At 44.5% G+C, this 14,934-nt stretch overlaps 1 long non-coding RNA gene across 1 annotated transcript; it reads right to left on the bottom strand.

The window, feature by feature from the left end:
- Positions 1-296: 296 nt before the first annotated feature.
- Positions 297-8,902, bottom strand: LOC118532481 (uncharacterized). The gene is made up of 3 exons (XR_004915736.2): positions 8,832-8,902; positions 3,588-3,745; positions 297-694 (listed from the first exon to the last, which is right to left on the bottom strand). It is a non-coding gene; the product is annotated as an uncharacterized LOC118532481 (long non-coding RNA).
- Between the last annotated feature and the right edge of the window lie 6,032 nt (positions 8,903-14,934).

Below are 14,934 nucleotides of genomic sequence, written 5' to 3'. Positions count from 1 at the left end.
AAACCCTGGAAAAATTTTCTTCACAAGCTTTTTATGAACCCGCAGCCACCAATCAAAGTCTTGATTAACTTGGTTGTATTTATTAGATTGTGTTCAATATTTAATAACTTTGAATATGGATGGAATATTTCATGAGATTGGTAGAGACCTATTTATGTATAACCGTCAGAAGGGCCAATTGCTTTGAACTGGGAATTGAATGGAACTTGAATTCTCAGAAGCCAGAGCTGGAAATCTCTCCATTGTACATTTTCATGGATTTATTTAAATTATAGGTTATCGTCATGACATTATTACGCTATTATTTGTTATGATGCTCTACTTTTATAACCGATTATTACACAGTCCCAGGAAATGTGGCATTGAGACATTGAATTTCCTTGCGTCCAGGCGAATTTGAATTGGGTTTGTTCTCTTTCCTCCATGTTTACCAGGAAAAGGGACCAAATGTGATGTTGTGAAATGTATCACGTCTTAAGCCCTTAGTCCTCCCACAGGCACAAGATGATCTGGAAGCAATTTATGGGGTATACATTGTCCAAGACCAATTTGTCCAAGAGAAGGAACTCAGCAGACTGCAGACAAGCAACATGAATTTCTGAATCTTTTTTACAGAAATGAGAGAATCAGATGCAAAACGAAGCTTCCAGAGGCATCATGGAGGTTCCTGAAAGTCCTTGGAGGATTGGAGATTCTGGAAGTTAATGAATGAACTCAGCATATCCACATATGCAGATTTTATGTAAGTTACCGTTATTATTAATGGTGCTATCTAGGTAAGAGGTGATTATAAAATGTGGTTTGTTAGGGGCCAAAGTTAAATCATTGGAAATGGTCCTTATGCCACAGCAGTCTGCAGCCCAGCAGGATGTAAACTGCTTACTCACAAAAGAGAGAAAATGCATCCTCCATCAAATACCTCATTTTCCTGACACACCTTTGTCATATTCTGATTTGCTTTGATTTGGGGTCCAGAGCACATGTAAATGAATGCTGTCAAAAGAATAGTAATGATAATAAAACCATTAGGTGGAGAGTAAGCCTCTGACTCAAATCTGTGTAATCATACCTCTTGGATACTATTTTTATTGTATTTGCAGCAGATAATGGGGGAAAGTATACCTCTAAACACTTCCCCCTCTCCTCACCTTCAACAGTCGGCCAACTCTTACATCCTACCTGATAGCCATGCCAGTTTATCTGAACGTCCTGAATTTGACATAGTGTTCTGCCCTCCCCCTACCCCCGGCCCCCATCTTTATTTCTGCTATTCTCAGACCCTGAACGCCCTTCCCATCCTTTTTCAAGCTTGGCAAACTCCAGTCTTGTCCTTTAAAACTCTGCTCATTGACAAGGCCTTTCTTGGCCCCTCTACCCTATCTGTTTACCTACGTCGATTAGCACTCTTCCCACTGTCATATGATTATTGGTTCATAGGTCTACCTGCCCCCACTGGACAGTGAATTCCATAGAGGCATTTCAATATCTCCAAGGTTTCAGATGGTGCCTGAGCTAATGTTGGAGGGGTGGAGGGTTGGACTTGGACATAAAGGTACATGGGTTTTGCTTTAGGCTATTTATCCTCTGACTAGAGTGGAGCAAGGTGTTGGTGTAGGAGCCATCTTACTTTCCAGAAAGCTCATAATGTTCCTCATTCATAGACTCAAATCAAAACTCAAAGGGACTGGTTACTCCTTTGCTTTACAGATAAAGTCATCATCCTCATGTTTTCATTCAACCAGCATTTATAAACTTCTTACCAGGTGCCAGGCTCTCCCTGCCCTGAGTCACAACCCAAATTACGAAGTCAACCCAAGGGGATTGCTGGGAGCGCACAGGGTTTGGGGCAGCCTCTTTTCTCCAGCACTGCTGGCCATTCCCTCCAGTGACCGAGAGACTTTGGGGGAAGCAGAAGAATCTCCACCTCAGGAAGCGGTCTGGAACTCCTGCCCAGTGGTAGCTTGATTTGGCAAATCCATAGCTTTTTTTTTTTTTTTAAGATTTTATTTTTTTATTTATTTGAGAGAGAGAGAGAGCACAAGCGGGGGGGGGAGGGGCAGAGGGAGAGGGAGGACGCAGGGTTCGATCCCACAACCTTGGGATCATGACCTGAGCCAAAGGCAGATACTCAACTGACTGATCCACCCAGGCGCCCCAGATCCTTAGCTTTTTAATACACGTCTCAAATCCTTTGTGGAAGTAGGTAGGGTATCAACTCAATTCTCCCATAAAACAAACTGCCACCCTGCCCTTCAGCTTCCTCTGCCCCCACTTCCTGCTCTGCTCTTCGTCCGCCAGCAATGCTGAAAGCTTGCAGGCCCTGTGTCTATTGGACAACAAGCTACATGACGAAAGGGACTTTGGTCTGCTGCCACACATCTAGCTCCCAGGACAACATCTGGAACACAGTAGGCCATCAAGAATGTTTCTTAGATGAATTAGTGAATGACATGTCATCTCTTTGTCTTTGCTAATGATGTCTCCTCTGTTTGGAATGCCCTTCCACCTTTTGTCAACCTAACTCTTACTCATCCAGTGAGAGAACTCAGGCATATTGTCCCGTAGCAAGTTTTCCTTGAAGCCCCTGGGCTGCACCAAATTCCCTTCCTCTGGGTTTCCTGAAACCCTGTTCATAGGCCTCTCTTACCACTAACCACAGCATGCTGCATTGATCTATTATGCATCTGCTGCCCACACTGGACATTGATATTGTGAAGACAGGAACCACATGTTATTCATCTTCATGCCCTCACCTCCTCGGCAAGGTGTCTGACACACAGAAACCACTCTATAATGATTGTCAAGTTGAGCTAAACAACCCCAAGAGGATGCAGATTGGGTCATACCAAATGTGATTGCTGATTCAGTTGGTCATTTGGCAAATGTTGATTGAGTGCCTATGATGTTCCAAGCACTGTTCCAGGTACTGGACATCCAGCACTGAGCCAGATGGACAAAAATAATGATAATGATAGTATTTGTTAATCAGACATGATCCAGATACTTTACGAGGCTAGTTAAGTGGTGTATAGAGTCAATATGAAAACGGCTTCAAACTTCAGCTTTAACCATAGTATGATTTAAATAAGGCGAGAAATTCAGGGTCTCAATAACTCCACGGTCTCTCTTTCCCAGGCTTTCCCAGTATCCCCACCTGTATTATGGATAAATGCTGTAATCTCCCAAAAGATATGTTAATATATGTTTATACAGGGCCCTCTGAAATTCCTTGCACATTTTTAAATCTCAATAATTTGCCTGGAAATACTTTGCAAATAGCGTGAAGTATCCCAAGGCTTAGAAAACACTTCACAGTTGCACAAAGTACAATCTAAATCCCATGATAAATAAGAAATTAAAGTCCAATCAGCTTGCAATTCAGTTGAAATTCAGTTTGCCTTTAAAATGTCTTTTATGGATTTCTTTGATCCTACCCACCTACCTATGTTACATTGAACCAACTTTTATTGAGTCCTTCTCTTGTGTCAGGCACTGTAGTAGGCATGAAGGAAAACCAAGATTAATAAGGCATGATCTGAACATTAAAGAGCTCCCAGCTTTGTGGGAAAGACGGAAACACACCTTACCTACTGTAACCTGTGAGACTGGGAAATGCCGTGACCCAGGTATACACAAGCAGCCATGGGAGCGCAGAGGACAAGCACATTCATGTTGCTGGGGCTGGTATCAGGAAGGCTTGACCAAGTGGTGGTGCCTGAGCCACATCTGAATCCATGAGTATCGTCTGGCAAACAGTGAAAAGAAGGGAAAAGATGTGGGGCGCCTGGGTGGCTCCGTTAGTTAAGCATCTGACTCTTGATTTTGGCTCAGATCATGATCTCAGGGTTGTGAGATAGATCCCTGCACTCAGTGGGGAGTCTGCCTGAGATTCTCTCCCTCTGCCCTTCCCCCCACTTGTGTGTGTGTGTGTGTGTGTGTGTGTGTGTGCACGCATGCACACGTATGTGCTCTCTCTCTCAAATAAATAAATCTTAAAGAAGGGGGGGAGGATGGGCTAGAAAGAGAAGGGATGTGGGCACCGTGATAGGAAGTGCATGGCAACACTCAAGAAGTGTACACATCATAGGCAGCTGGAGCAAATGTAATAGAGAAAAGCTTGGAAAAGTGAGCTGGGCTCTGATGGTGAAGGATATTGACTGATAGGTTAGAATTTTATTCTGGAGATAATGGAGAATATTATCAAAGCTTAAGGGTTGTTTTGTTTTAAATATTTTTATTTATTTTATTTATTTGACAGGGAGAGACACAGCGAGAGAGGGAACACAAGCAGGGCGAGTGGGAGAGGGAGAAGCAGGTTTCCCGCGGAGCAGGGAGCCCAATGCAGGGCTCGATCCCAGGACCCTGGGATCATGACCTGAGCTGAAGGCAGACGCTTAACGACTGAGCCACCCAGGCGCCCCAAAGCTTAAGCGTTTTAAAGTTACATGATGTCTTTATGTATATGCTATACATGTTATAAGGACATATGTTATAATATTCTGCCACAAGAAATGCATAAAGACCAATACTATTTGCCTCGTATGGAGTATTTACTGCATGTCAAGAGGGCTGTGTTAAGCACCTGATAAGCGCTGTCCCATTTTACCTTCACAACAACCCCAAGCTGGAGGTATCGTGATGCCCATTTTACAGATGTGGCAACGGAGGATCCAAGTGATTAAGTCTCCCAGCTAGTCCGTAGCAGACCTGGAACTTGAAAGCAGATGGATCTGACTCCAAAGCCCATGATTTTAACCTCTGGGCTGTGGCAGCAGCTTGTGCAAACAATAAACTCATGAATGAGGGGTTTACATAAAATTCCCTTTTCAGCCTTAGTATATATCAAAGGTTTTTAAATATTAGCTCTCTTTAGCCCAGTAATGAGATTTCTGGGAATAAATCTTAAAGAAATAATCAGAAATTCACCCAAAGATGAATGCACAAAGATGATTATTGAAATGTTATTTATACTAGAGAAAAGTTGTGAAGCAATCTAAGTGCTCAGCATTAGGAAAAGGGTTCATTATAAAATGATGGAGTACTATATGAGCATCAAAATTATGATTGCATGAGCTAGAAAATTATATATATATATATATATATGCACAGAAAAAAAAAGAGAAAAAATGCAAAAGACACATGTCAAAATGTAATTGGTGACCTAAGTGAGGGGACCAGGCTTTTTTCCTCTACACATTCCATATTTTCTACATTTGAGCACCTCATTCTTTTTTTTTTTTTTTAAGATTTCACTTTTAAGTAAACTCTACGCCCAACGTGGGGCTCAAACTTACAAAACCCTGAGATCAAGAGTTACATGCTCTACTGACCAAGCCAGCCAGGCGCCCCTTGAGCCCCTCATTCTTGAGATCATGAAAAAGAACTTTTAAATCTATCCTGTGTGTTTTAAAACAAATGTCAGCTAGGTGAGCCTGGGCGGTCAGAGAAATGAGAGACGTCACAGCCAAATCACCTCCCTGCCTATTGAGCCTCGGAGGTCTTTAGTTTTAAACATTGACTGAGCTAGTGTCCCAACCAGGACGTGCAAGGGTCCGAATTCCAATCATTCCATTTACTCATAGGTACTCAAATATTGAAAGTATGCATAATCATTCATCTTACAATCAAAAGTGTAAATTGCAATGTTCTTGCAATTTGTTTAATTAACACTTCTGTTAAATACTATCATGTTTGTGCCTTAGATTGACCATGTGACATTTTCAGGGGAGGTCGGGGGGAGGAGAAGAAAGAACAAAGCCAGAACTTTGGGGCCCAACCTGGGAAACCAACTGTCTGGTTAAGTGCTGAAACTTACTCTAAGATTGGTGGGCCCTCTCAGAGGAATTAGAGTTAAAGTTAATAACCCAATTTGGAATAATTTAAAGCTCTTTTTAGGGAAGTTTTTTACTCAATTGGGCTCATTATGCATGGGTTTAATGTGTAACAATTTGTTCTTGAAAGCTAACATTATTGTTGGCAATAAAGATAGGAAGTGGAAATAAGTTTCCAATATGTAAAGCAGATTTATTTCTCGTTTCATATGGACTTGTTCCGGGTCTCTGCTTATGAATCACACCATGCTCCCGGCAATAAGATGCTGTCCATGCAGTTGGTTATGATAAATGGCCTGTAATTGTGAATCTGATATTGGTTTTCAATATTGAATTTATCATTCTGTCCTCTTAACAGATATTAAATACTTTTAAGAATTTATCCATTGGCCTGATCCATCTGTGATTTTTCAATATGTAAAATTTATTAGTTTCCTAGTTTTTTGAGATTTTAACAGTCGACAACATCATTAATAATGCTGAGTAATGGAGCTGACCTCTTTTAAACCTCGTTCCCTTCCACTAATCCAGAACATCCAAATTGAATCAAAATGTATTCGATTTAGGGACCCGAAAAGAAAACGGCGGGGGGGCGGGGGCAGGGTGCGTGATCCGCAAGGCAGCTCTCCCAGGCTGGGCATCCGTTCACCTGTTCCCCTCTGAGCAGGTGCACAGAGGGAGCCCGGGCCAGGCTACGTGCACCTTCCCCGCTGCATCCTCCGCCTCCACCTCCCGTGAATGAGCCAGCTCCGCGTCCCTCTCTCCCTTAGCTGCCTCAGTTTCTTCAGTGCAGGGTGATTGATGATAATAATAATGCTGCTTGTCTGGCTCCCTCTTGGAGAGCGCTTTGTGAATTAATAGAAGCGTGCGGGCTGTGCACTTGGAGAGCCCCCTCCAGGATGGCTCCACTGCTGCCCTGGACTGCTCCTCAAGCTTGGCTGGGAAGGATTCCTGCCCTTTACTGTTGGAAGGGCAGGAAGAGTGCAAAAGGAAGAAAGAAATCAGGCTGGGTGAAAGAGAAACAAGGCTGTGGGAAACGCTAACTAAGCAAAACTTACCCTGTCCCCTGGTTCTGTGTGTTTAGGGCCACCCCAGCGCGTTGCCCCCAGAACAGCCCTGAAACTAGTTCAAGGTTAGAGTCTGGGGCTGTGTTTTTGCTGGGTTTTGTGGTCGCTGATGTTGTAGCCTCCTGGGCTACGTCTCACAGTTCCTGTAGCGTTCTCTGTGGTAAGTGGACACCTGGAGGCTTCCCAAGGTCAGGGAACAAGTTGGCCGCCAGCTCCAGGGCTCCTTCATGCAGGGTCCCAAAAGGGGACAGAGCCAGGGCTGTGCACACAGGTAGAAGGACAATGAGCCTCATGACAGGCCAGGGGATAGACAGAGAGCAGCCTGAAGAGGGGTCCAGCCTAGTGTCCTGGTCACACTTAGGGAACAGAGGGTCACCTTCTCAGGACCATTACAAGATGAGCAACAGCACGACTGCCTCTGACCTGTAGATAATTGAAAAATAACTGCCTTGGGGTGCCTGGGTGGCTGTTGTTAAGCGACTGCCTTCGGCTCAGGTCATGATCCCAGGGTCCTGGGATCGAGCCCCGCATCGGGCTCCCTGCTTGGCGGGAAGCCTGCTTCTCCCTCTCCCACTCCCCCTGCTTGTGTTCCCTCTCTCGCTGTGTCTCTCTCTGTCAAATAAATAAATAAAATCTTTAAAAAAGAAAAGAAAAGAAAAGAAAAAGAACTGCCTTGCCTTCCCCGGAAGCCTAATTTCATATTCTTGCAGTAGCCCAATTGACTTTCAATCCAATGTAAATCGGCCTCCTTGGAAGTTTTGTCTATTTAAGGATTATGGGCCAAGATCAAACTATCAGAAGAAACTGGGAGATGTCAATAGGGTCAGTGAGAGGTGACAAGTTTCCAAAGGGCTCCTAAGTCAAGAAGAAACTTGCTTTTTTACCAAAAGCCGGAGGGCCACCTGGTTCCAGACCTGGCCTATGAGGCCATAGCAGATCAATTGTCCCAGCTGAGACCAGAAGCCAGGTCTCCAAACTCCCTATGTGATGCTCTTTCTGCCCTCCCAGGGCATGGTTTACAAACTGCTCTAAAGGAAGCTATGTCTTCCCCAAATCCCAGGCATTTTAGGACCATCTGCAGATTCTGCATTTACTCCTTGGTCTCTGGCTACACTTCTCATATCAATGGCTAAGCATCCTTCAAAGCCATCTCTCAAACACAAGATAATTTTAACCTGACAAATGTTTAATTGAGTGCCTCAGTATCTGGATGCTTTGCACTTAGACTGCTATGGAGAGGCAAAGAACATATAAAATACAGTCTCCACCCTCAGGTAGGACCAATAAAGGCACTTCACTTAATAATCAATTATTAAACATTTACTGCATGCCTGGCATGGTGCTGGATGCTGCAAAGCCACAGGAAAAAGAATCATGCTTCGTCCCTTTCCAAGGAACTTGGCTGATTAGAGAGAGAAGGTTTTAACATACAAACCCTGATGGTTTATCATGTAATGTTAAGCTCTGTGGTTGAAGCAATATGCACAAAATGGTTGGGCAGGATGGATGTAGACCAAAACAATCAGAGTAAACTTTACGAAGGAGGAGGCAGGAAAAAAGGGCATGAGAAAAGGATGGGCCAGATAGAGAAGACAAGATAGACATTTTGAGTGTGTGTGTTTGTGTGTCATCAGGAATTCCTTTCTTTCTTATTCAGCCCTTTAGATATCTGCCCACCCTTCCAGGTACTTGCCCATACCTATCTGACAAAGGAAAGGGATGAGAAAAGGTGTAGGAGGCATTCTTCCTTAGCATTCATTGTCATAGGCATCCTTCCCAACCACCCTGCCAAACAGATATCATGATCCCCTTTTTTTGGCAGAGGACCGCAGAGCTCAACAGGCAAATCATTTGCCCAAGACTACATGACCCGTATCGGCCAGGTTGGGATTCAAACCTTGGCCTTGGTCTCCTAGTGCTCATCTTCTCTTACCACTGAATCATGTGCATTCCGGGAAGCAGAGGACGGCAGTGCTCCAAGAAGTCCATGCTAGACCGGGATCTAGAAGGAAGAGGAGGAGGAAGAGAAATGGCATGATGACTGCCCTTCTAAGCATGAGCATGCTGAGTGCTGGGGAGGGCAGGGAAGAGCATCTAGCAGATCACTCACCTTTTTAGAGCCGGCCACCACTGCATTCCCTTGGAGCATTTCCTGGGGCTGACATCCCAACTCTGACTTTTCATCATGATCGCTGCTCCTTGTGGTAAAGCACCAGTCGTCCTGAAGACACAAGGGCCCCCTGCAGCAGCTAGAGTCCCCACCGGGGGCCTTGTCCTTTGTCCAGTGCAAGGCCAGCTTCGCGAGATTTGGTGCTCAGAGAAGCTCCGTGTCTCAACGATGCCCTCTTCTATGAGGCATGGAGGAAAAAACTCACTGAACCAGAAAATACATATCTTCTCAGCACTTAAATGGGTCCTGTTTTAAGCCGGGATCAGTGTAATTAAAATTATAAGAAAATAAGACCAAAGGATACCCCCCACCGTCCTTAATTAGGAGCGAGATGAGAAGGAAGAAACTCTGGTGTAACTTATTTAAAAGGCATAGTCCTGAAGTGGGACCAAGAAAGAGAATAATTAAAGTGAAGGTATCATTATTGTTTTTTTAAAGGGTCTCTGTGGACAGAGGGATCTAATTGGCAGACAAGACACATGAGGAGCATTGGCTCGTTCTCAGAGTGACTGCTCTGAAGGCAAACACGCAGGAAGCTCTGGCCCCTGGGAGCTCTTTGCTACTTCCCGAGTCTTTCCAAACAGATGGGAGAACAGGACAAATTCCAGGGGGCCAGGATCCTGGGTACACTGACATCAATCACAAGAAATGGTTAAATCTTTTAAACTCCCTTGGCTTGCAGGAGGTGGGGTGACCACGCTGTATTGTCATCACCGTTATGGCTGCTTGTTAGTAACATTTATCCAGTACCAACATTGTACTTAGCACAGCACAGAGCAGAAAGGAAGACACAGCTCCGGCTTTGAAAATAAACATCTAGGCTCCCCTACTGGATTTCTGCCCCAGCAGGGGAACCAGGCTTCAGCAATTCTGGAACACTCCATCCTGCACTCCCCTGATACTGTTTCTTCATTTCCCTTGAGCAATTTCGGATCTTCTGGAATCTGCCCAGTGTTCTGAAGCCCCGTCTGGGTTGCTTGGCCCTCAACCAGCCTCTTTGGCCAAAGGCAGGGCTCAAAGAACAGGGCTGAAGGTGGAAGCAGGCATGGGCAGGCAGATCTGAGAGGGAATGCGGCAGGCAGGGAATGCGGAGGAAAGAAAGCACAGTGCTTTCTCATGACTGGCATGAGAGTCAAATTAAATACTTCACCTCACGTCACCCCCCTGCTGTTCCAGGGGCCTTGAGCCTCTTACCACTTCATTCTGCAATCTTGCATTTTATAAATCCATGCATACACTTTAAAAATCAAGACCCACAGCATAGCAAATGTTATCCATATGAGTCTTTGGAACACGAAAGCCTTGACAAGTGTCCATGGCCATCTAAGAAATGTATAAATATTATCTATACACATTAGTTCCTCAAGCAAAGTCCCACTTCCCACCGCCAAATGTTATTTTTTATAGCAGCTCTGTAAGATGAGTAAAGGCTATATTTTACCAGTAAGTCACTTTTTATAGCATGGGGAAAAAAAAAAAAAAAGCCCCAAACACTTTTATTGCTTTTTAGCCAACAGGATATCTGAATGCAAATGAATGAATCACCTTTGCGATGATTGGCCGCCTGAGTTTCCTTGTCACACACAGAGCAGGCTCAGTGGATGTGACTTGTATCCTCATGAGTCCGGGGAAAGATAAAAGACTGGCACCACCACCAGTGAATTACGAGATTTGTCTTTATCAGTGAAAATAAGGTCATAACTGAGCCCAGCCACCGCCTATTATATGTGTGTTCCATCTACTTTCCTGTATAATGTGAGCCAGTGCGCCAGGGTGAGCTGGAGTAGCCCAGTGTATAAATTAGCCATTTTAAAAAGCTGCATTAAGTCTTTCAGGCCACCAGGGTACCCTTTAATGCATTGATGCCACTCTTCAATAAATGCTGGTCTTCTTTACTTCTGACCTACATTTCGATGACAATCTGCTGGAAAAGGTACTGGAAGGACTCCTAAGTGTATCTGAAACCAGAGAGAAAAAAATAGTATGTTGAACCACAAGTGGATCCCAGGTGAAAGCTAACCATTTGTGGAACTGAGTGTCCGGCGGCTGTTTCTAAAGAGAACAAGACATGCATTCATGAAGCATCTGTTTACAGAGCAATTTCTCTGGGCGAAGTACCGGGTAGACCTCTGAAGTCCTGGATCTTCCAAAAGCTGAGGAGAGGAGGTGTATTTTACGTGATGGAAGTTCTTTAGGAGAAGGACAAAGGAAATCATGAGTATTTTCTAAAACCCTGTTTTAGAAACTTGTTTCAGAGTCTAAGACAAGCTGATACTAAATCCTATGAGGAGTGCTGTTTTTGATGGGAAGGATCGGAGGAAATAAAAGAAAAAAATTCCTGGAAATGGTATCTCCTTCACCTAGTCTTTGGCCTGGAACTTGCACACTGGTCTCCTTGTAGCGGCTTCTCGAAAACAAGTGCGCTGACTAAATGCTGCCACAACACAGTACGCCGGGTCCACTTGGCAAATTCTTCTCTTCCAGAACAGAAGCAAAGGTTGGGCAGCCTGGCAGCAGGCAAAGGGCTGGGAGGGTTATCAAGATAAAACAGACACCAGTCTCTAATCCTCAAAACCTCACAACTTATTTCCTGAATACACAATTATTGAGCACCTACTATATCTACCTGCTGTATTTGGCAAGTCGTACTTTTCAGATACAACCAAATTCATGGGGCAAAAGAACTGAGAGCTTACATTCCTGCATATGCTTTAAACATCAGATCCAGACCACCGTAAAATTCTTTCCACATGGGTCTTTGGATCATGAAGTCACTGACAAGTGTCGATGGCCGCCTAATACAGAGAACCCACTCGTTCATTCATTCAACGCATTTTTCAGTGAAAACCTAATAAGTGCCAGACATTGTTCTAAGCCTTGGAGAACAGTGAACAAAACAAAGTTCCTGTCCCATCAGTGAGAGACAGCCAATAAACAAACACCTACATGATGCATACATATTTTTATACATATCCATTTATTTTTTTAAAGATTTATTTATTTATTTGAGAGAGGTGGGGAGGGGCAGAGGGAGAGAGAGAGAGAGAGTCTTAAGCAGACTCCACGCTGAGTACAGAGCCCAACACAGGGCTCAATGTCACAAACCTGAGATCATGACCTGAGCCAAAACCAAGAGTTGGATGCTTAACCCACTGCACCACCCAGGCACCCTACATATATCCATTTATAATGAGATGACTAGAATAGAGTGGATTCTGGATCCCAACTGCCTTGGTTCAATCGCATCTTTGTCAATTACTAGCTGTAGCAACTTAGGGAAGTTATTTAACATCTGGTGTCTCAGTTCTCTCATCTGTAAAGTGGAGACGATAAAAGTACAGTACCAGGCATGTAGTTAGCATTATATGTGTGTGCCAATAATATAAATTCCCTGCTTATCAGATAGGGATAAAATGATGAATTAAAAATAAAGATATAGGGCGCTTGGGTGGCTCAGTTGATTAAGCGTCTGCCTTCAGCTCAGGTCATGATCCCAGAGTCCTGGGATCGAGTACTGCATCGGGCTCCCTGCTCAGCAGGAGAGTCTGTTTCTCCCTCTGTTCCTTCTCTCTTGCTCACTCACTCTCTCTCTCTCAAATAAATAAATACAATCTTAAAAAATAATAAAATTAAGGGGCGCCTGGGTGGCTCAGATGGTTAAGCGTCTGCCTTCAGCTCGGGTCATGATCCCAGGGTCCTGGGATCGAGCCCAGCATCGGGCTCCCTCTACTCCCTCTACCTCTACTTCTCCCTCTACTGTTCCCCCTGCTTGTGCTCTCTCACTCTGTCAAATAAATAAAATCTTAAAAAAATAATAATAATAATAAAATTAAAATAAATAAATACATAAAAATAAAGATATAGAGATGATGGGGGGCTATTTTAAATTGGGTGGTCTGAGAAGGCTTCCCTAAAGGAGGGGACATTTCAACTGAGACCTGAATGAGGCAAGGGCGTGAGCCATGTCAGTAACCAGGGAAGGGCACTGTAAGCAGAGAGTGGCAAGCGCTAACTCCCTGCTCTGGGACCGTGCTTGGGGTGACAAGGAGCAGCAAGGCACTGAAAATGGTCAAAGCAGAGGGAGGGAAAAGGATGACAGGACATGAGGCTGGTAAGGCAGCCATGGGCCGGTTCTATCAGGCCCCATAGGCCACAGTAGGGTCTTGGATATTATTCTAAGAGCAACGAGAAGTCAACAGAGGGTATTGAGCAAGGGAGTGACAACATATATATTTTAAAATCTTCTGTGTCTGATGGTGCCTCAAAAAATTTCAAAACAGAGCTAGCAAATGATCCAGCAATTCCACTTCTGGGTATATATTGAAAAGAATTGAATGCAGGGGCTTGAAGAGCAATTCGTACACCCATGTTTGAAGCAGCGCTATTCACAATAGCTAAAAGGTAGAAGCAACCAAAGGAAGGAAATCCTGACACGTTGCCACACTGAGGACGCCCGACTACATGAAACAAGCCAGCCACAAAAGACAAACACTGCATGATTCCACTTACATGAGGTATCTGGAAGAGTCTGATTTATAGAAACAGAAAGTGGAATGGTGGGATGCCTGGGTGGCTCAGTCGGTTAAGCATCTGCCTTCCGCTCAGGTCATGATCCCAGGGTCCTAGGATTGAGCCCCACGATGGGCTTCCTGCTCAGCCAGGAGCCTGCTTCTCCCTCTCCCCATTCCCCCCTGCCTTTGCTCATACTATCTCTCGCTATCTCTCTCTCTCTCTCTCTCAAATAAATAAATAAAATCTTCTTTAAAAAACACAAAAAAAACCAGAAAGTGGAACGGTGGTTGCCAAGGGAGGGGGAATAGAGTTATTGTTTAATGGATATAGAGTCTGGTTTTGCAAGATGAAAGCAGTTCTGGAGATAGGTTACACAACAATATCAAGGTACTTAACTAGAACTGTATACTTAAAAATGTTTAGGAAGGTGAATTTGTTTTTTAAGTAGACTCCACGCCCAGTGTGGAGCCCAACGTGGGGCTTGAACTCACCACCCTGAGATCATGACCTGAGCCGAGATCAAGAGTCGGAAACTCCACTGACACCCAGGCGCCCCTAGGATGATGAATTTTATGGTATGTGTATTTTACCACAATTTTAGAAGAAATCTGTGTAGCAAATAAACTGGTGGCAAGAAGGAGTGCAAGCAGGGAGACCCTTTAGATGTTCAGTTATCTGCCTCATAATAAACCAAGCCCAAACTTAGTACCATAGAACAACAACCGTGTTACCGTCTCTCATGGTTCTGTCGGTCAGTTGGGTTCAGCCGACTGGCTCTTCCGCTCCCAGTAAAATTACCTGGGCTGCTGTCATAGGAGGGTACAACCACCTGACATGTCCATGACACTCACTCATATTTCTGGCACCTTTGTGGAGGACAGTGAAAAGGCTGGGCTCAGCTGGGACACTGACTGTGGGCCTTTCTCCCACTCTGTGCAGTCTCGGGGCCTCTCCCGTTCTTCATGTGACCTCTTCACGGGGCCTCATCACTGAGTCTCTCCAGCAGAGTAGCTGGATTTCACACAAGTGGCTCAGGGCTCTCAGAAGTACAGAAGCCTTCTTGAGGCTTAGGCCAGAAATGCACTGAATCACTTGTCCCACATTCTGTTGATTAAAATGAGTCACAAGCCAGCCAGGATTCAATGTTACAGATCCAGATGGGCGTGACTCCCCGGAGGCCTGGTTCACTGGGGACCATCTTCGTAGACTCACTAGGTGGTTGCAGCAAATCAGGTGCAAAAAAAACAAAGGGTTAGCTCAGGACAATAGCAGGGGAGGTGGTGAGAAATGGTTGACTTGGGCCACATTTCTAAGGTAGAATCAGTAAGATGTGCTGATGGCTCAGATATGGGCT

Source organism: Halichoerus grypus, chromosome 8 (genome assembly GCF_964656455.1).
Source record: "Halichoerus grypus chromosome 8, mHalGry1.hap1.1, whole genome shotgun sequence".
In the NCBI taxonomy this organism is placed as follows: Eukaryota; Metazoa; Chordata; class Mammalia; order Carnivora; family Phocidae; genus Halichoerus; species Halichoerus grypus.
The sequence above is the reverse complement of the archived record's forward strand: the minus strand, read 5'-3'. Positions and strand labels throughout refer to the sequence as shown.